Below are 21,938 nucleotides of genomic sequence, written 5' to 3'. Positions count from 1 at the left end.
GCTGGTCAGACCAGGGCCCGTCCTCAGATCACAGAAGCGAGAACACAAATATTTCCCTCATGTATTCATTCATTTGCCAGCTAGAAAACAAGTGCCTGCCCTGTGTCAGACACTCCTACGTTCTCAGTATAAAACAATGAACAAAGTAGACACTATTGCTGTACTCAAGGACCTTACAACCTAGGGGCAGACCAATATAATAAGTGATTATATTATCATTGCTATTATTAATATTAATAGCAACGATGACTAACAAGGGCTAAGTGCCAGCCACTGTCCAAGCACTTCTATGACTTATTGTATTTATTCCTCACGATGGTCCTTAGAGTACCCCGGTATTACAGATGAGGAAGCTGAAGCCGCCATCTCCCTAAAGTCCACAGTGATTTTCTGGGAGCACAAAAGAGAGCGTGTGTCATGTTACCATACAAAGTCAGGAAAGGCTTCATAGAAGATTCACTTTTTAAAGGGGACCTAAAGAAATGTGGGTTTTCTCTAAGCAGAAATAGTGGGGCAAGAACCTGGAATAACCGAAGTATAATATAATACCTGCTTCAAAAGGGAGCTGTGAAAAGTCAACAAGTCATCAAGATATGGAAAACCCTAGTACAGTTCCTGGCACAAAGCAGATACTCCCAAATGTTTGCTCCCCTTCACTGGTCTCCATTCACCTTGGTTTTTTTCTTTTTTTTTGAGACGGAGACTCACTCTGTTGCCCGGGCTAGAGTGCTGTGGTGTCAGCCTAGCTCACAGCAACCTCAAACTCCTGGGCTCAAGCAATCCTCCTGCCTCAGCCTCCCGAGTAGCTGGGACTATAGGCATGCGCCGCCATGCCAGGCTAATTTTTTCTATATATTTTTAGTTGGCCAATTAATTTCTTTCTATTTTTAGTAGAGATGGGGTCTCACTCTTGCTCAGGCTGGTTTCGAACTCCTGACCTCGAGCGAGCCTCCCTCCTCTGCCTCCCAGAGTGCTAGGATTATAGGCACCAGCCACCGCGCCCGGCCTCATCTTGGTTTTTTAAAGACACTCTTCAAGTTATAACCTCCTTGGGGGCCAGGGCTTCTCCGAGGCTCTCTATTACAATCTTAGTCCTCAACTGAGTTGGAATGTGTTGGAAAATGCTGGCAAGGGCAGCAGCCCCACCTCTTCATTGCCTAAGGTTGTTATGCACACACACACACACACACACACACACACACACACACACACACACACACACAGTTGCTGGGGAGATCCTGGTAAACACCAGCCTCTCTTTTGTATCAGAATAATTGAGTGGCCTCCCTTTGTGGCCGGTGTAGAGGAACAAATTAGATGGGTAAATTAACAGTTCCCGAAGACATTAGCAACCACCAGCTCACATGGTGCATGCCTGACTCACCGTGGGGCCTCTCCCAGTCACAGCCTATGAATAGACGCTCTTCCTCCCTCTGCGAGAGAAGCCAGAGTGCCCGGAACACCATGGGGGAAGCCTGAAGGCTTGTAGCCCCCTTGGAATCTTTTTATTTTAAAAGACAAATTTAATTACCACTTCTTCTGGCTCCTTGAAGCAGCAGAAAAAAGTTCCCCTGCAAGCCTCCGTTCGCCGGAGGATTAATGTAGCCTGCTCACCAGCGGGTGACGTAATCCCGGTGGCTTCCCCGAGCAGATCTGGGCACTGCCCCGCCGATGCCTGCTGGGCTAATTGCTCGCTTTGCACCTGCTCCTTCTGGGGAGGCCCTGGCACCCTAACATCTGGTGCCTGGGCACCTGCAGGCCCTCGTGGACAGCAAAGCCCACTCCACGGCTCAGGGCATGGGAGGGTGTTTCCTTCTCATTCTGCTCAAGGCCAGTTGTTGTTCTTTGAGGGTGTTGCAAACCCCGAGTTCAGAGGGCTGGGCCTGTTGGCGGCCTGGTTGTCTATCTGGTAGGGCGGTGCCTTCACCCTTGGCAGTGAGCTCCTTCACCCCCGATGTGCTCCGTGTGGAATCCCTGGGACATCAGGGATCGTCCTCTGTGCCATCCCAGACTGCAAGCCCTGCAGGGCCCGAATCCTTACTTAGACCTTCCTCCTCTGGCCGGGACGTGGAGGAGACTCGCCATCCTCAGCTTTGAACTGGTTCCAATGGACCCTCCAACTCTGCGAAGCCAGCTCTGGTCCTGTTCTCACGTGACTCCCTCTCCCTCCTTGGATTCCTCCCTTGGAACTTGTCCCCTGCACTGCTTTTCCCTCTTGCCCAGCGCAGCACCATTTCATCCCTGGAAAGGGGAGCTGCAGGCTGTACCACTTTGGAGGCTCTCATTGACCTGGAGTGAAATCTTAGCTTGGCCACTTACTAGCCAGGCAATCTCAGGTAAGATGCACAGCCTCTCAGACCTCAGCACCCTCATCTGTAAAACAGGGACAATGGTACCCATCGTGCAGCATTGTTGAGAGGATTAAATGAGATAACACAAGGAGAGAGCTTGCGTGTGTCAATATTATGTAACACACGCAGTATTGTCTTACCCGGCAATAATTTCAGTGTATGGATTTGATCATCTCTTAGTGAGATATGAAATTCTTCTAACTTGGTTCTTTTGACCCCCTGAGGGCCTGGAGCAGTTATAAGTGTGTGCAGAAGTTGGCTCTTTATTAGCTGAATAGAAGGAGACGACTGCAGGCTTTCTTTTCACTTGTCTCCACCATGAAGCTCTTATCAGTTGCTCTCCCTGGGCTGCCCCTTTGATCCTAGGCTTTGGGGCCACTAAGCTCTCCTTTCCTTGTGCCCTGCTGAGTCCCGAAGTCCTGGTTTACAGCTGGATTGTTGCGATTCCCCAAACTGGCTGCTCCCCCCATGCAGGCCCTGTCTGTCAGCTGTCTCCCCTGCACACGTCGTCTGTATGCTGGGCCGGGTCCCATCCCAGGGTGACAGCTCACCAGGCCTCACCCCCAAGTCTCTCGCAAGCATTAGCAGCCCACCCCGGTCCAAAGATATCTCTTATAGCTGATCTCTAGCCGCACCTCCTACCTTCCAATTAGGAGCCTGTCAACACCGGGCCATCATTCTTCCTGCAGCGGCTGACAACAGGCAGGCCCACCGAGGCTGCTCGGGGAGAGCCAGGCAAAATCATTTCCATGGTGCTGGTGGCGCTGAGCACAAGAGTTGGAACCTAGATGAATCTGAATCTAGCCCAGCCTCCTCATTCTGCAAGAAGGTGTCTTAGTCCCCTTTGAATCTGCGGCACCAAGCACAGTGCCTGGCACACAGTAGGTATTCAGTAAATGAGCACATGTGAATTGAAAAGGCCACGGACACGTTGCTGGCTGGCAGAGTCCCTTTCTCAATGTCTATTGCTGTCCGGTTCATTTCTTTCTCTCATACGGGCAACTAAGAAAGTTAGCTCATGCCTGATCTTTCATGATCTTTTTTTTCCCCTTTACTTATGTGGCTGAAAATAAATTTACCCCAGAAAAGAGAGATGCCTGATGCCTTCATCCTCCTCTTCAAACCCCTCTACATCCTTGGGTTGTGGCGATGCTCTCTGAAATTCAGGGCCATTTTCAGAAACTGGAGCCGATGGAGGAAATATGACACAATCTAACATTTTGCTTATCTGGCCGTGTGGTCTGGTGGTTTGCACAGGGGCTCTGCCAGTCGGAAGTCTGCCTTTCTATTTCTGGGACTGAGGGGAAACCATGTAGCAACAGTCTTTGCAGCCTCTTGCTTTCTCTTTCTCTTGTTCCGCGTGAAGAGCCCACACTGGACCTGCTCACCCACAGCAGTCAGCCAGAGAAGCAAACGTCCCGCGCTCCTGGCCTGGCTGCACCCTGGGTGGAGGCCGTGCCGGCTGGCGGTGACTGATGAAAGATAATCCAGGGCAATGGAAAGTGAGGGTGGTGAGCAGGACAGTGGTTTGAGGCTGAGAGTATGAAGGTGCATCGAGGACTGACTTAACCACATCAAACCAAACCATGTCTCCTCCGACGACTTGCCAGCCTGAAATCCTGAGAGGCTCTTGGGGGTGGAGATTTCACTGGCTAAGGGGCACCCTGTGTGCCTGGAAAAGGGGGCGGGAACGAAGCTAACTTTGCCCTCCAGGGAGCAAACCCAGAAGCGGGGAAATGGGGAAGCTCTTTGATCTGAAATAGAAAAAGGTTGGGGAGAGAGAGAGAAAGAGCCAGAATAACAACTATTTATTTGTTTAGAGACATGGTCTTACTCTGTCACCCGGGCTGGAGTGCAGTGATGTGACGACCCTAGCTCACTGCAGCCTCACACCGCTGGGCTCAAGCGATCCTCCTGCCTCGGCCTCCCAAGGTTCTGGGATTACAGGCATGAGCCACTGTGCCTAACCATGGCAATAAATTTGATGAAATCAGAAAGGAACAGAAAGAATAGAAGGGTATTAAGATCAGATCTTCTGAAGGGCAGAGAACTATAATGGCACACTTTTTTTTTTTAATCGCTGGACCTAGAATAGTTTACGCAAGGGCTTCAGAAAAGCCTCCTCAGGAATGATGTGTGTCAACCCTGCCTGGCTTAGACAGAAGGAGGAATTCTATTGCATCCCAGACTTCAAAGTCCATAGAGATTTGAACAGCCTTGAAATTGATAGAAAACTTTCAGCAATTGATCAATTGAATTATCCCACTCTAACTATGCAAGTTCTTGGGCTCTATCTAGAAAGAGCACGGCAAGTTAGGGAAAAATGGTCATTTAACATGCTATTTCATTTCCTTCCTCATTTCTACCCCACTGATCTTTAGGTCTCAATTCCTGCTACTGTAGTTGTTGTTTTAACAACCAGGAAGCTGTGAGAATGTTGGGTTATCTTTAGAGTGAGACCCTGCAGGAGGTTTTAGGCTGAGCCTTGGGCTGTACGATCAGATGGCATTTGCCGTGGCCTAACCATCGCTTTGGGGTTCTGAGGATTTTTTAAGAGGGAGGTTAGAACACTACGTTTTCCAGGTTAGTTGCATGTGCGTTATGCAGAGTCTCAGACTATGGTGGGAGTGTTGTGTCGTATGAGATCCCAGTATTAATACCACAGAAACCGCCAGTTAACATTGTGTGATCTAGGATGCTTTAAAGGAAAAAAAGAAAAAAACGGTCTCTCTGGAAGGGACAACACTAAAGAAAGACACACTAGCTTTGTGACGAGAAAAACCTGGATCTGAATTCTGTCTCAGCCCATTACTCGGGCATGCCACTTCCTCTCTCCATCTCCACTTTTCACCTGTAAATGGGGATTATAAAACCCTCTTAAGGCTGTTGTTAGAATTTAATACGATATGCAATTAAGTATAATTAAGTAAGTTGCAATTTATTGCCCTCTGTTCCAAAGTGCATGCTGAGACTTAATTTTTAAATATTAAAAAAGGGGTTTTCACCAGGTTTCCTCCCTGTGGGTGTTTATGGAGAGAAAACTTTCAACTGGCAAAGGCTATCAAAGCGGCAGAGCCATTTCAGGATGGTGGCCAAGGCCAGCGAGTCCCTCCTCTTAAGTGGAGCCCAGCAAATGTGAAACAGGGGCCCCAAACTGCTCCACCAGACAGCAGCAAAGTGCTTGTCTCACTTTCTTTCCAATGTGGCACCATCCTTATTTAACAGACAAGGTAGCTTAGCTTGGGTCTAGACATTTCTGACCCAGTCTGGAAGCCCCATTAGGGTGCCCTCTCCACCCCAGGACCTCATTACCTGCAGGATCAAGGAGCTTCTCAGAAAACAACTTGTCCCAAGGAGAAGCAGAGTTGAAGGGGAATTGGTCTTAATCAAGGATAACAGGTAACAGCAGGAGGGCAGCTCCAGGCCCCAAGTGGAGTCCTAGAGTAAGAGAGCTACAAGAGAGGGAGGGAAAATTGAATCAAAGGTTTTTCACTGAAATATTCAGGAAGAGCAAGACACTAGGCATTGGGGCCAGCTGCTTGGCTGTGAGCAAAGATGATGGTACTGGTGGCTCCAGAAGGTGGTGCCCTAAGGGCCAGTCTCAGTTGCCTTGGCTTTGGGCCGCAGCACTCAATTTTGAGCTCCTTCACTGACTCATTAACCCAACACATTTATTTCATTGCCTGTTATGTGCCAGGTGGGACATTAATGCCTTGGATGCAGAGATCAGCGTCCTTGATACATGTGAGTCCATAAGAAACAATCCTGCAGATTTGCTCCCAAAACTATTTTTGGGAGGGGGGGAATGTGATGGCTCCAGAGTCCCTCCAGAGCAGGATCAGGGGAACCAGTCAACTCCTGCCTGGTCCCCAGCTCTGCGACCCTGTTATCACCTGCAGGCTTGTGTGATTTGGGACCCATGAGGCTCATCTGTAAAATGGATTGGCTTGACCACAGGATCTCTAAGATCCGTATTTTATTTAAATGTCTACAGATTTAAACGCCACATGCTTACAATAGGCAATAATGAATTATGAACCAGATGATCTGAAAGCAGAGTGTTTTACTTTGCGATCCAATTAGACCGCTTGGGTTGTCAGCTTCTGAAACAGTCCCCATCCCTCACCCCTCCCCTTCGCCCCTCTTTGTGAAGGACTGGGCACTACTTTGCTTCGGCCCCTTGCCGAAACATGGATTTGCAGGCCCAGAAATGATAGATAATCTGGATATCACAGTGAACTCCTCTGGTTTTTAAGAATAATTCAAAAAAGTATCTTTTAAGTTGTGCATGGGCTGTGAACATTAAAAAAAAAAATCAGTGGGCTGACTTTGAACAATGGCCACCAGTTTGCACCGTTTGATTTGTACAATTAGATCCGGATTGATTCAAAACTGGAGTCCAGTCCTATCTGGCTCCTACATGTCTTGAGCAGGTCATCAAACTTCTCTGTAACCTCTTTCCTCACCTTACGGTAAGATTTTAGAATTCGATATTCCTTCTGACCCTGACAGCCTCTGTCTGGTTTGAGAGCAGGACATCATGAATGGGTGTATTGGCACTTGAATGTGTCACTGCTTTTGCATTCAGGATGGGAAAGTCCTTTTTGTTGGGAGGTAGGAAGTTCCAAAGGAGTATAATTACTTGCCTTTCCTCTCTTTGTATTAGAAACAACTAAGAAATAGACCAGGCCGGGCGTGGTGGCTCACCCGAGGCCTAGCACTCTGGGAGGCCGAGGTGGGCGGATTGCTCCAGGTCAGGAGTCCGAAACCAGCCTGAGCGAGACCCCATTTCTACCAAAAATAGAGAGAAATTAATTGACCAACTAAAAAAATATCTATATACAAAAAATTAGCCAGGCATGGTGGCGCATGCCTGTAGTCCCAGCTACTCAGGAGGCTGAGGCAGGAGGATAGCTTGAACCCAGGAGATTGAGGTTGCTGTGAGTGCCACGGCACTCACTCTAGCCTGGGCAACAGAGTGAGACTCTGTCTCAAAAAAAAGAAAAAAGAAATAGACCAGGAAGCCAAGTGAGAACGAAACTCTGATATTTACTCTTGCTGGTAAGGCTGAATAATGACTGCCCTCTCAACATGTGGCCCAAGTAAAGGTCATTACCTCCTCCCAAGTTCACGCCAAAGGACCTGCTTTGGGGCTGCAGAACAGAACTTTACACTGACAGCCGTACTGAGGACCTGGCCTCCTCACCTCTCAGAAGTGTCGTTGACTAAGAGTCAGCACCCAGCACACCTGCCTGGACCATGCTCCAGGTGTGCTCATCTGGCCCAGCATCTTTGGGAAGCAGGAGCTGAGAGGACACCTGGCTCTACATGCAGACAACGGGTCACTGAGCAACAGAAACCTCAGAGGAAGCAGGGCGGCTGCTATTCCATACGATGCCTTTGTAAGAATTAGGAAAAGCTGCCCCTTCCTCTGGCCACGTCAGGGTGCGTATCTCAGCAAGAAGGAAACACGTTGGGTTTCAGCCCAGCTCATCCACTCTGCGGCACAGCAGTGGCCTGGGTAGGAGCTCTCGTTTTATGGGCTGAGGCTAGGACTGCAAGAAGACGGTCTTGAGAGCTCCCTCTACCCACTTAAAGTCATGTCATAAGCTCCATGGCTGTGCTGTCCAATACGGTAGCCACTGGCCACGTGTGGCTATGGAAATTTATATTTAAATTGGTTAAAATTAAATAAAACTAAAAATTTCATCCCTTAGTCTTGCTAGCTTCATGTTAGGTGCTCAATAGCCGTATGTGGCCACTGGCTACCATACTGAAGTGTGGATATAGAACATTCCCATCGTCACTGAAAGTCCTCTTGGACAGCATCATCCTGTGGGATCACTTCCAGCTATACTACTCACTTCCAAGTCCAGAACAGTTAACCTTTCTCCTCTCCTTTCCTGCCACCCCCATCACCACTCCATTCTCCAGCCCTTCAGCCACTCACGTGTTCTTCCTGATATTCTGGGTCACACCCAATCACCATGCTTTTTGTTCCTGCTATTCCTTCTTCCTAAAAATTTCATTTCCTCTGCCAATAACTACCCATCCACTCACATCCAGCTCACTCTTCCAGGCCCAGATCCAAGGACAGCTCCCTAAATCCCCTAGGTGGGTGCTATTTTCTCCTGAGAGCTCCCAAAACTGCACGTTCATCTGTCACAGCACTTTTTGTTTCTGGTTTACCGTATCCTTTTTTTTTTTTTTATTTTAGCATATTATGGGGGTACAAGTGTTAAGGTTACAGATATTGCCCGTGCCCCCCTGCCCCCTTGAGTAAGAGCTTCAAGCGCGTCCATTCCCCAAACATTGCACATCTTACTCGTTGTGTTTGTATATACCCAGCCCCTCCTCCCCCCTCCCACCCTCCTGACACCTGATAAATGTTATTCCTATGTGTCCACTTAGGTGTTGATCAGTTAATACCAATTTACTGGTGAGTACATGTGGTGCTGGTTTTTCCATTCTTGAGATACTTCACTTAGTAGAATGGGTTCCAGCTCTATCCAGGAAAACACAGGATGTGCTATATCACCATTGTTTCTTAAAGCTTGAATGGTGCTCCATGGTATACATATACCACATTTTATTAATCCACTCATGAATTGATGGGCACTTGGGTTGTTTCCACAGCTTTGCAATTGTGAATTGTGCTGCTTTAAACATTTGAGTGCAGGTGTCTTTTTCATAAAGTGTCACAGCACTTTTGACACTAATTCCAGTCGAGTGTTGGGCTGTCTTGTGTCTCCTGCTCTCTGTGAACCACTGGGGGCGGGTCTTCGTCTCATTCATCTCTGTGTCTCTAGGGCCAGTGTAAGGAATCCCCTCATTGCTGCCGCTCTGGAAGGAAAGGCCTTTTGAACACTGTCATGAAGGCTCTGGGTTGGACAATTGTGTCATAATAGTTTAATACTATTAATAACTTAATTTTTAATAATTCAATAATATTCTTCATTACAGTGCCTTAAGCACTGTGTGCCTGGTGCTCCACTGAGCCCTGCTAGATGGGTACTGTTTTTCCCAACTCACCACTGAGGGGACAAGAGGCTCAGGGATAGGCAGTCATCCAAGGTGACTCAGCTAGGAAATGGCGGAGTGACATCTGGACAGAGATCTTCCTGGCCCCAGAGCCCAGGCTCTGGGATACCTCTCATTTAAGGGAGTGGTCTGTGGACACTGCCTGGCAGGCCTGTGTTTGCTGACTCCAGGCAGAACGCAGGACGAACGCCCCAGTTAGGCTGAGGGTGCAGCCACCCCTTCTGCACACGGACAAACCCAGGGGAGATCAGGCCAGAGACAGGACTCATCTCTGGGAGGCGTTCACAGGCTTCATTCCTCTGCACAGTGCTGGGCCAGGTCAGGGCCCCCATTTGTACTCTCCTCCCCTCCATCCTGCAATCTGCTGCTTCTTGTAAACTTGGGCCCCACAGAAAGGCAAGCTGGACTCTGGCTGAGAGAGGACTAGTATCCCCGACTGTCACTTTTGTCTCAGCTTCAGGTCAGATGCTCTTATCTCCTCCCTGTCCTCAGAGGCACCATTTCCTCGGCAGGGCTAGGTGAGCCAGGCAGTTTTATGATGACATTAAAAAAAAAAATTCCTTCCTGCAAGAGGCTGTTAGCCCAAGTGTCATAACTAACTCTGGACGTCTTGTCACTGAAGCCCTTCCGGCCTGGGGAGCGACATTTTGTACTCAAAATGGATTTAAAAGAGTGGGCAAACCGGGGGAAGGAGGTCTAGGTTGCCAAGCACAGCCTGGCATGGCCATGCCCCCACCCATGGCATCAGTTTCGGGGGGCAGTGCTGAGGGGCAACAGCAGTCGTTGTTAAAACATGAGTCTCTGACCTCCCATGAGAGTGGCCTTGTGTGTTCCTTAAATCTCAAGTGAGCCCCAGGTATCCTGTGGCCCCACTGGGGGAACTTGGCCCACTTAATATTCTGATGTGGTTTCTGAGCTTCAGCTGACCCATCCTGTCCCCCTTCCCAACCACAGCAAACTTCTCTGCTTAATGCTTTGAGGTCCTTGCTTGAAGAGCACAAATGGGTCAGATTGTGAGCCAAGATGTGCCCTTGAGGAAGGAAACTCCTGGGTTAAGGAGCCAGGCCATTGCCTCCTGGCAGATCATCTTTCCCTCCAGCCCTGCCCTACTCAGCCTCAGGCCCCCTGCTCTTTCTATTCTGACCTTGGCCATCTGATTCTGAGCAGTCAGTGCCTGGTCTGACTTCTCCCTATTGATGACATTGGCTGAGCCTAATCTCTAGGTCAGGACAGCCTGACAGCCCCTCGTCAACTCCTCCTGATGTTTCAGCTTCGGTTTGACATATTCCATATGGGACTGTCCCTCGCCTCTGTTTAAGCCCTTTGTAAGACCTGAGCCTCTTTTAAAACTAAGCACTCTAGGCTGGGCGCGGTGGCTCACACCTGTAATCCTAGCACTCTGGGAGGCTGAGGTGGGCGGATTGCTCGAGGTCAGGAGTTCGAAACCAGCCTGAGCAAGAGCGAGACCCCGTCTCTACTATAAATAGAAAGAAATTAATTGGGCAACTAATATATATAGAAAAAATTAGCCAGGCATGGTGGCACATGCCTGTAGTCCCAGCTACTCGGGAGGCTGAGGCAGGAGGATCGCTTGAGCCCAGGATCGTTTGAGCCCAGGATCGTTTGAGCCCAGGTTTCTGTGAGCTAGGCTGACGCCACGTCACTCACTCTAGCCTGGGCAACAAAGCAAGACTCTGTCTCAAAAAAAAAGAAAAAGAAAAAGAAAAGAAAACTAAGCACTGTAATATAGAGGTTAAGAACACAGCCTCCGGGGTCGTGAACCCTGGTTCGAACCCTAGTTCTGTCCCTTACTAGTTGTGTTAGTTGTAGACACATTATTTTACCTTGCCATGCCTCCATTCTGCTACCTGCAAAAGGTAGGGATTATAGTCCCCATCTCATGGTGGTAGGGTAAGGATTCAGTGCAATAAGACTAAACAGATGGAACCTCCTCTCCTGAGAACGTGATGGTTAAATTCAAAGGAGTGTGACCAAAACCCAAGAACAAATGAGGCACTTAAGAACCCAATGTGATAGACCAGGTAGAAAATGTTGTATGGGGAAGAGATGGCAACAGAGTTGAAAAAGCAGAGAGGCAAGTGCTAATGGAGAGAAAGGCAATATGCACAGGAAGAAATTCTGCTAAAGAGCCCAGAGCTGCCCCCTTCCTCCTGCAGAGCATGGGACCCACTCCAGGTTGGGGAAATATAGAAGCTAGCCCAGAGTGAAGGGGCTGGGAAGGCTCAGGCAAGTGGCACAGGATTTGTAGCTTGCTGGTGGAGTTCAGAACAAGGACTCGAGGCCCCCTTCCAGGTTCTAAAAGGGCCAGGGAGGCGAGTTAGTGCTGCAGGAGTGACACAATGCTACGACCTGAACTTAGCACTTTGCTGACCTCTTGGTCCCCAAAGTGGTTTGCCTCCTTGGTACGTATTCCCACCTCCTTCCTTACTCTCCGTCTCTGTGCTCTGGGGGTAGTTCCCACATCCAGCCCCCAGAATGGACCATACGACCACACTTGGCCCATCAAAGCATCGTGTCTTCCTGGCCACCGGCATTGGTTCAGAAAAGGACAGTCACCTTAGGTAGCAGATACTGCTGCAGCCATCATGCCACCACGTGGGACCAAGACCGAAGGATGAAAGGGAGCAGAGCAAAGAGCAGAGGCAGAGGAAGACCAGATCCTAATGATGTTGTTGGAGCCCTTTGGAATGTAAAAAGCCCTGAGCTGCTGCTGGAGCTCGGATGGTAAAAATCCTCATGAGGGCTTTGCAATAGTGTGGCTTCCTCTTGCAACATGGGCACCTCACCTCTCATTTGAAAACATCTGCTTATATGCTTTTCAGAGTGCTTTTACAACCAGGATTTTATTTGGTTCTCACAACAAGTCTGTGAGGGTGGTATGAGGTCATCACTGTCCATAGCACCCGAGAAGGGTGACCAGGCTCACACGCTAAGGTGAGCATAGAGCTGGAGCTATGTAATAACACCCAGCTCCTGCGTCGGCCCACTAACCATCTCCTGGAGGACTGCTGCGTTATTAACCTCAGATCATGCTCCTTCCTCACCCCTCACTCTTGTTTTCTATTCCAGATCAGAAAAAGGGGGAGGGGGAGAAAGACAAATGTTCAAGATCAAGGTGTACCTCTTTTCCTTCAGTTAACAGAGTCTGAAATTCACCCCAAAAGGGATCCCCCACCAATAGATGAGGGATAATTTGTCAGCTACCTGACTGCCTTATTGATCAGCAAGAAATGTGCACGACTTTTCCTCGTTGTAAGCTAAGAGGCTTTCTACTGTTACAGGTTGCCTGTTACAGGGGGCAGACTCCTTTTCCTCTAAACATTTAGAACCGTATTTTGAGTGTAGCAGAACACAGTTTTAATTAGATTTGTTTTTTCAATTATACAGTGGTTTCCTCACTTCTATAATCGCAGTCACTTGTTGGCACTGTATCACCAGGGGCTTAAAGGCAGAAATCGGGTTGATTTCCACATAATGATCCGACTAAAAAGGCTGAAAAATGTATCCTAAACCGCTAAGCCTACTGCAGTGTATATAACTGGCTTAGGCTGGGAAGTGCCCACAGCAAGTTTCCCTGATTTGTGAGCATAAAAATAAAGCATTTTCCTGTGCATTCTTTCCAACCTGTGCATTTTCCCCATAGCCACATTTGCTTTGACCCCAGGGGCGAGCCTCACTCGCAGTTCCCATGGTACTATCAATGCCATTGCGGGGCGAGCGATTAATTATCACAATAAGGGAGACACTATTCATCCGGGCCTCCCTTCCTGCTCTTAAATTCACAAAACTCCCTGCCACCTGGACAATTGTTGACGTGTGTTTCTGTGTGTGTGTGTGTGTGTGCGCACATGCGCTTAAAATAACCTGATTAAAATTGTGTGTAAAATACAAAGTGAAAACCTCTGAAGGGAAAAGCATTGAAATAATGCAAGTAGCTGTATAAGAGTGGTGATGTTAGTGGGAGATGTATCTTTTACTTTACTCTCTTTTTCTAAAATAACTGTATGGTGGTTTTATTTATTAAATAATTAAAATTCACATTATTGATTTTAGGTTTATTCAGCATAAAAAAATTCTAAGTACTTTGCTATTCCTTCAGTGTTTCCTGCGCACCTACTATGCATGGGGCATTGTTCCAGGTGCTAGGATACAGGGCGGTAAGACACTGTTCCTTCTCTTGTGAGGCTTCTACTTAAATAGGGGAGATGAGTCAAGTGATTATATAGATTTGTTAATTGATGTGCGCAAAAATATTTATGGGGCACGTACTATGTGCCAGAAATGTTTCCAGACACTTGGGATCAGCAGTAAACAAAGCAGGCAAACACCTTGCCTCCATGGAGCTTCCATTCTAACGGATGTAGATCATGATTTATTTCCAGTTAGAATGAGTGTCCTGAAGGGAAAGTTCTGGGATCCTGACCCAGTCTGAAAAGTCAGGGATGGCCTCCTGACTTGGTTTTAAGTGCCTCAACTAAAATAGGGGTTTGTTTTGCCATCCAGGACACAGAGAGCTTCCCTGGGTGTGGCAGGAGTTTCCAGCGTAACTAAATTCGGATGGACACTCCCTGCTGAGATCAGTCTCTCAGTTCCATCAGCTGCAAGCATGGCCTGGTGCAAGAGCTGCCCGAGGCGGCATGTGGCCTCCAGGCCTTGGGCTGGCAGTGCTGGGCCCGGGGCAGATTTTGGAACCAAGTTTCATTAGTAGTCCCCGTCCATTTTTGCTGCAGTGCGTTGCTTCTAGTAAGTCCTGATACAGAGGCGAGCAAGGCTGCCCTTCCCTCGCAGTGCAGACAGTAACTAATTGGCCCTTCCCTCTGAAGACAGAAAACTGGAGCAGAGAAGACAAATCCAGCCTGAGCCGAGAGGCCTCTGCTTCGCTGGTCAGGAGAAAGCTACTGCTCGATTTCTGGTTTGCCCCTCAGCCCGCCGAGCTCCGGGTCACCGGCCTGAACTGCTTAATGCACATCACGCCGGGTCTACTTGGAAATGGCTGAAGGCGCTTAAATGGAACTCCCGGCCTCCGTCCTCAGCCCCGAAACCACAGGTGCGTGTTCAGGTCCGTGTTGTATCGATCATGCCTCCCACTGGCACCAGGAGAAATGCTGCGAAGCAAGTCAGCTTTCCAGTGACAAGGGAAGTCATTCTCCTAATCCGCTCTCACTGGACAATCAGGTTGACAAAAACCATTAAGGTTTCTGAGATTAGAAATTCACTGTCAGAGGGAGCCGTGTACAGAGTTTTCCACTCCATTACACCCAGGACAATAACCAGAGGCCAAGTGACAGGAAAAGGCTGGGGCTTTTTAAAGTTTCCTGTGTCCTTGGGTAGAGAGAAATAAATTCACAAGTGTCTCCTTTTTGTAGGACATGGGATATATATATATATATTATCTCATTAATCAACGCAGCAACCTATGAGGTCTATTTATTGCGTCTGACAGAAGAATAAGCTGATTTGGTTCACTGTCTGGGGTCACCCAGCTGGTTAGTATGAGATGAGGCTGAGAAAAGAAGGTTCTAGAGGCTTTACTTCTAGGCAGAATAGCACTTTAACCACCTATGAACCTGCTTCCCCTGAAAGACCCCACAGTTGTGTGACAAGTAGAAGCTGCTGGTGCCACGGTTAAGACCACTGGAGCCTGGTGGATTTGTGGCCGTGTCTCAGCTCTGTCTCCCACTGTGGGACTTGGGGCAAGTTCCTTCACTTCTCTAAGCCTCCTTCTCCTCTCTTTGTTCATGAGGAGATAATACCTTAGAACCTACCCCACAAGGGCTCTGAGGATTAAATGATATCACACCTGGAAAGCATTTAGCACACTGACTGGCACATGGCAGACACTTTGGAAAAAAGGAGTCAGTCGGCAATAGAAAGTTGTTTCTTACTTATATCTTTACTGTAAATTTATATAAACACATAATCGAAAGTTTGGAAAACAGAAAAGAGAAAGAAAATCACCTATCTTCATAAACAACTATTACCATTATGGTATATTCCTTCCAGTATTTTTTCCAATGAATCTACTTTTTTTCGGCACAGATATAATTACTTTTTCTCAGCAGCATTGTGTTCCACTCTTTTTCACTTAACATTATATCAAAACCATCTATTTGTGTTGCTACAGTCTTTATTTTTGTGTTTTATTATTTTTATTTTTTGTAGAAACAGGTTCTTACTATGTTGTGCAGGCTGGTCTCAAACTTCTGGCCTCAAGCCATGCTCTCATCTCAGCCTTCCAAAGTGCTGGGATTATAGGCATGAGCCACCATACTCAGCCCAGTCTTTATTTTAATAACTGTACAATATTTCATCATCTGGATATAGCATAATTTACCCATTCCTCCTTTGCCTGACATGTAAGTTGTTTCAATTTCCCCCTATTGTAAAGAATGCTAAGATAAACATTTTTGTGCACATGGTGTTTGTATATACCTCTATGTGATTTACTACATTGGATTGAAATGATCTATTTATATGGTTATTTCCCCTAAAGAGACCTGAAGTTTCTGGAAGTCAGGAGTGAGTTTCCTTGTCATTGTACCTCTAGCATTTAGCATAGATCTGACTTCAAATCTGATTGTTTATTGAATCAAACATTTTCCCCCTGTTTTAAATTTTGACTTTGGATATTACCCTCTGATGGAGTCCTAGAAATAGAATTACTGGGTTAAAGTTGATGTTCTTGAGACAGGCTTTCACTCTGTCACCCTGGCTAGAGTGCAGTGGCATCATCATAGCTCACAGCAACCTCAAACTCCTAGGCTCAAACAGTCCTCCTGCCTCAGCCTCCCAAGTAGCTGGGACTACAGGTCCCATCACCATGCCCAGCTCATTTTTCTATTTTTTGTAGAGATGGGGTATCTCACTCTTGCTCAGGCTGATCTTGAGCTACTGACCACAAGCTATCCTCCTGCCTTGGCCTCCCAAAGTGCTAGGACTCAATAATCAGAATATTACCAAATTGCTTCCCAAAGAGATTGTGCTAATCGACCCTACTATCAGTCAAGAGTGACTTTTCACTGTCCATCAACTGCATGTTCTTTGTGAACAAATTAAGGAGGAAAAAACTTCCAAAGCTAAAAATAGCTAAAACTGTTGAAAAAGAGAAGAACAAGGTGTGGAAGACTTGCTTTACCAAATTTCAACACATATAAAGCCATAGCAATTAAGTGTATGTCATATTAGCATGAGGACAGACAAACCAGTGAAATAGAAAAGAGCCCAGAAACAGGCCCACATATATAGAGATATTGGCTTTATGGCAAAAATATCTCTGCAGAGCAGTGGGGAAGGGGTGGTCTTTTAATAAATGGTGTTGGAAAAGTGACAAATCCATGAAATAGAATCAGACACCTACCTCACATCATGTACAGTAAGTCAACTCTAGGTGACCTAAGACCTAAATGTGAAAGGTAGAATGATAAAGCTTTTAAAAGATAATACAGGACAATATTTTCATGGTCTCAAGATGGAAAAAGAATCCAAAGAGCTCTTAAACAACCCACAGAAACATTTGATGTTTGACTATATTAAAATTAAAAACTTCTTTCTCAGCAGGGTGGAGAGAAAAAGAAAAAAAGAAAACTTCTGTCCATCAAAAGACATGGCGAGGCCGGGCGCTGTGGCTCACGCCTGTAATCCTAGCTCTTGGGAGGCCGAGGCGGGCGGATTGCTCAAGGTCAGGAGTTCAAAACCAGCCTGAGCAAGATCGAGACCCCGTCTCTACTATAAATAGAAAGAAATTAATTGGCCAACTGATACATATATAAAAAAAAAAATTAGCCGGGCATGGTGGTGCATGCCTGTAGTCCCAGCTACCCGGGAGGCTGAGGCAGAAGGATCACTTGAGCCCAGGAGTTTGAGGTTGCTGTGAGCTAGGCTGACGCCACGGCACTCACTCTAGCCTGGGCAACAAAGCGAGACTCTGTCTCAAAAAAAAAAAAGACATGGCGAGAAAGCAAGCCCCAGAATGGGAGAAGACATTTGCAACACATGTCAACAACAAAGGAATCGTGTCCAGAATACACAGAGAAAAGGATAGATAACACAATGGAAAAGGGGCAAAAGATTTGAACAGGTATTTCCTAAAGTGGAAATCCAAATGGCTAACAAGCACTAGAAAAATGGCTGAGTGTGGTGGCTCATGCCTGTAATCCTAGCACTTTGAAAGGCCAAGGTGGGAGGATAGCTTATGATCAGTAGTTCAAGATCAGCCTGAGCAACAGCGAGACACCCCCGTCTCTACAAAAGATAGAAAGATTAGCTGGGTGCGGTGGCGGCGGGCGCTTGTAGTCCCAGCTACTTGGGAGGCTGAGGCAGGAGGACCGCTTGAGCCCAGGAGTTTGAGGTTGCTGTGAGCTATGATGATGCCACTGCACTCTAGCTAGTCTGTCACCCTAGCTAGCTGGCCTAGTTGGCCCCAAAACTTTATTTATGAGCCAGGTGTGGAGGTGCAAGCCCACAGTTCCAGCTACACAGGAGGCTAAGGCAGGAGAACAGTCTGAGCCTAGGAGGAGTTCAAGTCCAGCCTGGGCAAACTAGCAAGGTCCCATCTCTGAGAAAAAAACAAAAAGTCTATGGCCACACCACCCTGAATGCCCTGATCTCATCTAACTCAGAAGCTAAGCAGGATCAGGCCTGGTTAGTACTTGGATGGGAGGAAAAACCAAAAAAGCCTAAAAAATCTTTATTTATGGGCATTGAAATTTGAATTTCATATAATCGATTACATATAATGTGTCATGAAATATTATTTTTCTTTGGATTTTTTTCCAAATATTAAAAAATGCAAAAATCAATCTTAGTTCATGGACTGTACAAAAGAGGTTGTAGGCCAGATTTGCCCTGTGGGCTGGAGTTTGCCAACCCCTGCCTTGTACTGCTACTCAAGGGCCGGTTCCGAAGGTCAGTAGCATCATTATCACCCAGCAATTTGTCAGAAGTGAAAACTCATGGGCCCTACCCTAGACGTACTGAATCAGAATCTCTAGGGAGAAGGACCAGGAATCTGCATTTTTAGCAAGCTATTTTCATGCACATTGAAGTTTGAGAATCACAGCTGTGAAGAAACTCATCCATATATATTTGCACAAGGATACATGTACGAGAATGTCCACAGCAGCATTATTTGTAATACTTATAGATTAAGTAGAAAAATATTCAGCAAAAAAAATATGAACAAACTAGGCTTTATGGAGTATAAAGCCTTATATGATATGAATAAATATTACAAAGATAATGTTGAGCACAAAAAAATAAATCCAGACACAAAAGAGTATGGACATTATGATTTTGTATAACAATATAAAGTTCAAAAATTGACAAACTGTCATTGTGGGGTGGCAAAATAGCAAAATGACAAAATAGCAAAATGAGGCAAGGAAGTTATATGCAAAGTAAGGACTGTTGTCTTGGGGGAGAAAGGGGCGTTGAGTTTAGGAAAAGGGAGGCTTCTGGAAGGCGAGTCATGTCCGATTTCTTGACCTGGGTAATTGTTACAGATGTGTTCACTTTATGATAATTTGTTAAAGTGTGCATTTATGTTTCATGCACTTTTCTGTGTGTGTGATATATTTCACAATAAAACATTAAGAGGAAAAATAACTGCCAAGAATGGCAACTTTCGGAGTCAGCTCTGTGTGTAGAACCTGCCAGATCCACTTCACACCTTGACTTCCTGCTTGGCCGAGTCCCTGTAGCCCACCCAACTGCAAGTTGCAAATTTATAGGCCAACTGAGCCCAGATGGTTTCCTGCGATAGCTGCTAGGGGCATAATAATGAATACATGTCTCCCTGCGCGTTCCTGAATGCGTTTTGGCAGGATTTTTACTGCAGGCAGTAAAACCTTGTTACAAAGTCCCTCGCTGTCTCAGGGGCCTGGCCACATTGCATTTGAGCCCACTGCCTCTTGTCACAGGCAGCCCGTCATCCTTGTCCCACGTAGCCTCCTTGAGAGCTGCCTTTTTCTCCATTGTCCTGTGAAGCTGTTTGACTGATCGTTACTAATAATCATTGCATTTCAGAAACTCGGATTCCTGTCCTCACAGCTGGAACCTCCTCTCTGCACTAATTGGAAAACCGTCCTCTGGGAAATGGGGCATCTTTATTGAGTCGATCTTTGGCGATGACTATGTCAACTGGCAAGATGAAGCTTACAGCGGGGAGATGAAGGCACTAAAACCTTCCCAGTGCACTGGTTCCAGGCCTGGCTCCAAGAAGCCAAGCTGACCCGACAGATATGCAGACCCCAATCTGGAAAAAACTAAGGGTGGAATTAAGAAAAAGCTGGCTAGAAAGGCCAGGGTCAACCCAGCTAATGATTCTCCAGTTTTCTCCCCCTTCTCCTTGCTGACAGTAGCTCTGAATATTAGCTGCACAAGGAAGACCACCTTTCCCAGACTCCTCGCAGTTAGATATGTTCATGCGACTAAATCCCCATTAATAAGAATGCAGATATGGCACAGTTGCTCATGCCTGTAATCCTAGCACTCTGGGAGGCCAAGGCAGGTGGATCCTTTGAGCTCAGGAGTTCGAGACCAGCCTGAGCAAGAGTGAGACCCCGTCTCTACTAAAAGTAGAAAGAAATTAACTGGCCAACTAAAAATATATAGAAAAAATTAGCCGGGCATGGTGGCGCATGCCTGTAGTCCCAGCTACTTGGGAGGCTGAGGCAGGAGGATGGCTTAAGCCCAGGAGTTTGAGGTTGCTGTGAGCTAGGCTGACACCAAGGCACTCTAGCTGGGACAACAAGAGTGACACTCTGTCTCCAAAAAAGAAAAAGAAAGAAAGAATGCAGACAGAAGTGGTAAGTGGAACTTCCAGGAAGGGTCCTTAAAGGAAGGGTCCATGTCCTTCTTCCCCTTTCCCTTCCTTGCTGTTGGTTGGAATATGGCCGCAGCTTTACCAGCTGTTCTGAACAACGAGGTGACGCTGCAAATGGAGTCCACGCCAGTGGATAGCAAAGCACCACGCCAGCCCTGGAGTAATTTCCTGGACTCTTACAAAAAAGAAATCACAGAAACTTCTATCTTGTTCAAGCCACTGCTTTGGAGTATTTTCTGTCACTTGCAGTTGAACACAATCTTAATACAACAACATTTTTTTTTTTTTTTAATCATGGCAAAGAAGTGTGAACACCCTGAGCCCACAAGAAGGGGATTGGTTAAATTCATTCACTCATCTGCTTACTCGTTCATCCCATCTTTAATAAGTGGCTCCGGAAAGCTTGACTCTGATCTAGGCTCTGATCTATTGAGGCCATAGTGGTAATAAAATATGCTGTCTCTACCCTCGAGCACTTTGTTAGAAGAAGAGGCAGGAGGCATAAATAAATGGACGGCTACAAGGTAGCATAATTAGTGGAACCATAGCGGCTTAGTAGTTAAAAAAATATTTTAATGAGATAGAGAAAATGTTGGTGACATACTGCTTAAAATAGTGGATTATTAAAGATCATACGCAGTGAATCCAATTTGTAAAACAGCATATGTATTTGCAGGGAGAAAAAAACTAAACCGATGTATGTTTTTCTGAATGCCTTGAAGAGCAGTGGCATTAAGTAGGTGAACAGTAAATGGCTAATGAGTGAATCTATCTCGGGATCAAGGGACTGTTCTATTGTTGTGTTTTTCTGTACTTTCCAAATGTCCCTCAATAAGAATGTATTATTTTTGTAATAAGGACAAAATATTGCCACTAGAAAACAGTGTGACTTATGGAGTTGAGGACCCAGACAAAGTGTATATAGAGTAGTGATTTTTGTCAGAATGCAAACTAAATTGTGCCAGACAGTCTCAAAAAGACACTCAAGTCTGAGATGTGAGTTTGGCCTCTCCGTACGGGGCAGAGTCTGTGGTTCTCTACACCATGCACGGTCTGGAAGCAGCAAGGAGGTTAGCCCTGGGTTTCATTCTACATTTTAGTGGGGCAGGGCCCACAGCGGCCAAGTTATTAAGCACTAGGTCTATCACTTCTCTTCCCATGGCTCCTCTCCGCTGGGCCTCCTGCCCCACCATTAAGGCAGCTGTTGTTGTTTTGTAGAGGCTAATTAACTCCACGCTGCAGGCAGCCAGATGCTAATTGGCCCACTCACTTAATCAACTTTAATGTCTCTCTTCTGGTGGACAGGGCTGCGGCTTTTTGCTCCCCTGACCGCCAACAAATGCAGTTCCAGGGGAGTGGCAACAACAGCCTCTGGTGGGCACAAGCAGCCCTAAGCCTGTCACCTGCCACGGGAGACACAGAGGCTTGTTTTGACACTCCGTTGGCCCAGTGGACAGACCCTCCCGAGTTCACAAGCACGGGAGCATTTTGGGGCCTGAGCTTATTGCTTTCCTTCCGAACACTGCATGATGATCTGAGTCATCAGTTGGTTGGTTCCTCAAGAGAATCGGCCTCATCTCTGTCTGTTGCTGACACATATTTAAGGCTCGAAAATCTAACTGACTTACACAACTACTGCAACTACCTTTTATCAAGTTTTTTTTTTTTTTTTTTTCTGTAGCAGATACTGTGTGAGCCCTTTC

At 46.7% G+C, this 21,938-nt stretch overlaps 1 long non-coding RNA gene across 1 annotated transcript; it reads left to right on the top strand.

Moving 5' to 3' along the window:
• Positions 1 to 703: 703 nt before the first annotated feature.
• LOC105857492 (uncharacterized) lies at positions 704 to 21,390 on the top strand. The gene is made up of 3 exons (XR_012918947.1): positions 704 to 2,336; positions 14,237 to 14,460; positions 19,437 to 21,390. It is a non-coding gene; the product is annotated as an uncharacterized LOC105857492 (long non-coding RNA).
• Positions 21,391 to 21,938: the final 548 nt, after the last annotated feature.

Source organism: Microcebus murinus, chromosome 4 (assembly GCF_040939455.1).
Source record: "Microcebus murinus isolate Inina chromosome 4, M.murinus_Inina_mat1.0, whole genome shotgun sequence".
Lineage (NCBI taxonomy): Eukaryota > Metazoa > Chordata > Mammalia > Primates > Cheirogaleidae > Microcebus > Microcebus murinus.
The sequence above is the reverse complement of the archived record's forward strand: the minus strand, read 5'-3'. Positions and strand labels throughout refer to the sequence as shown.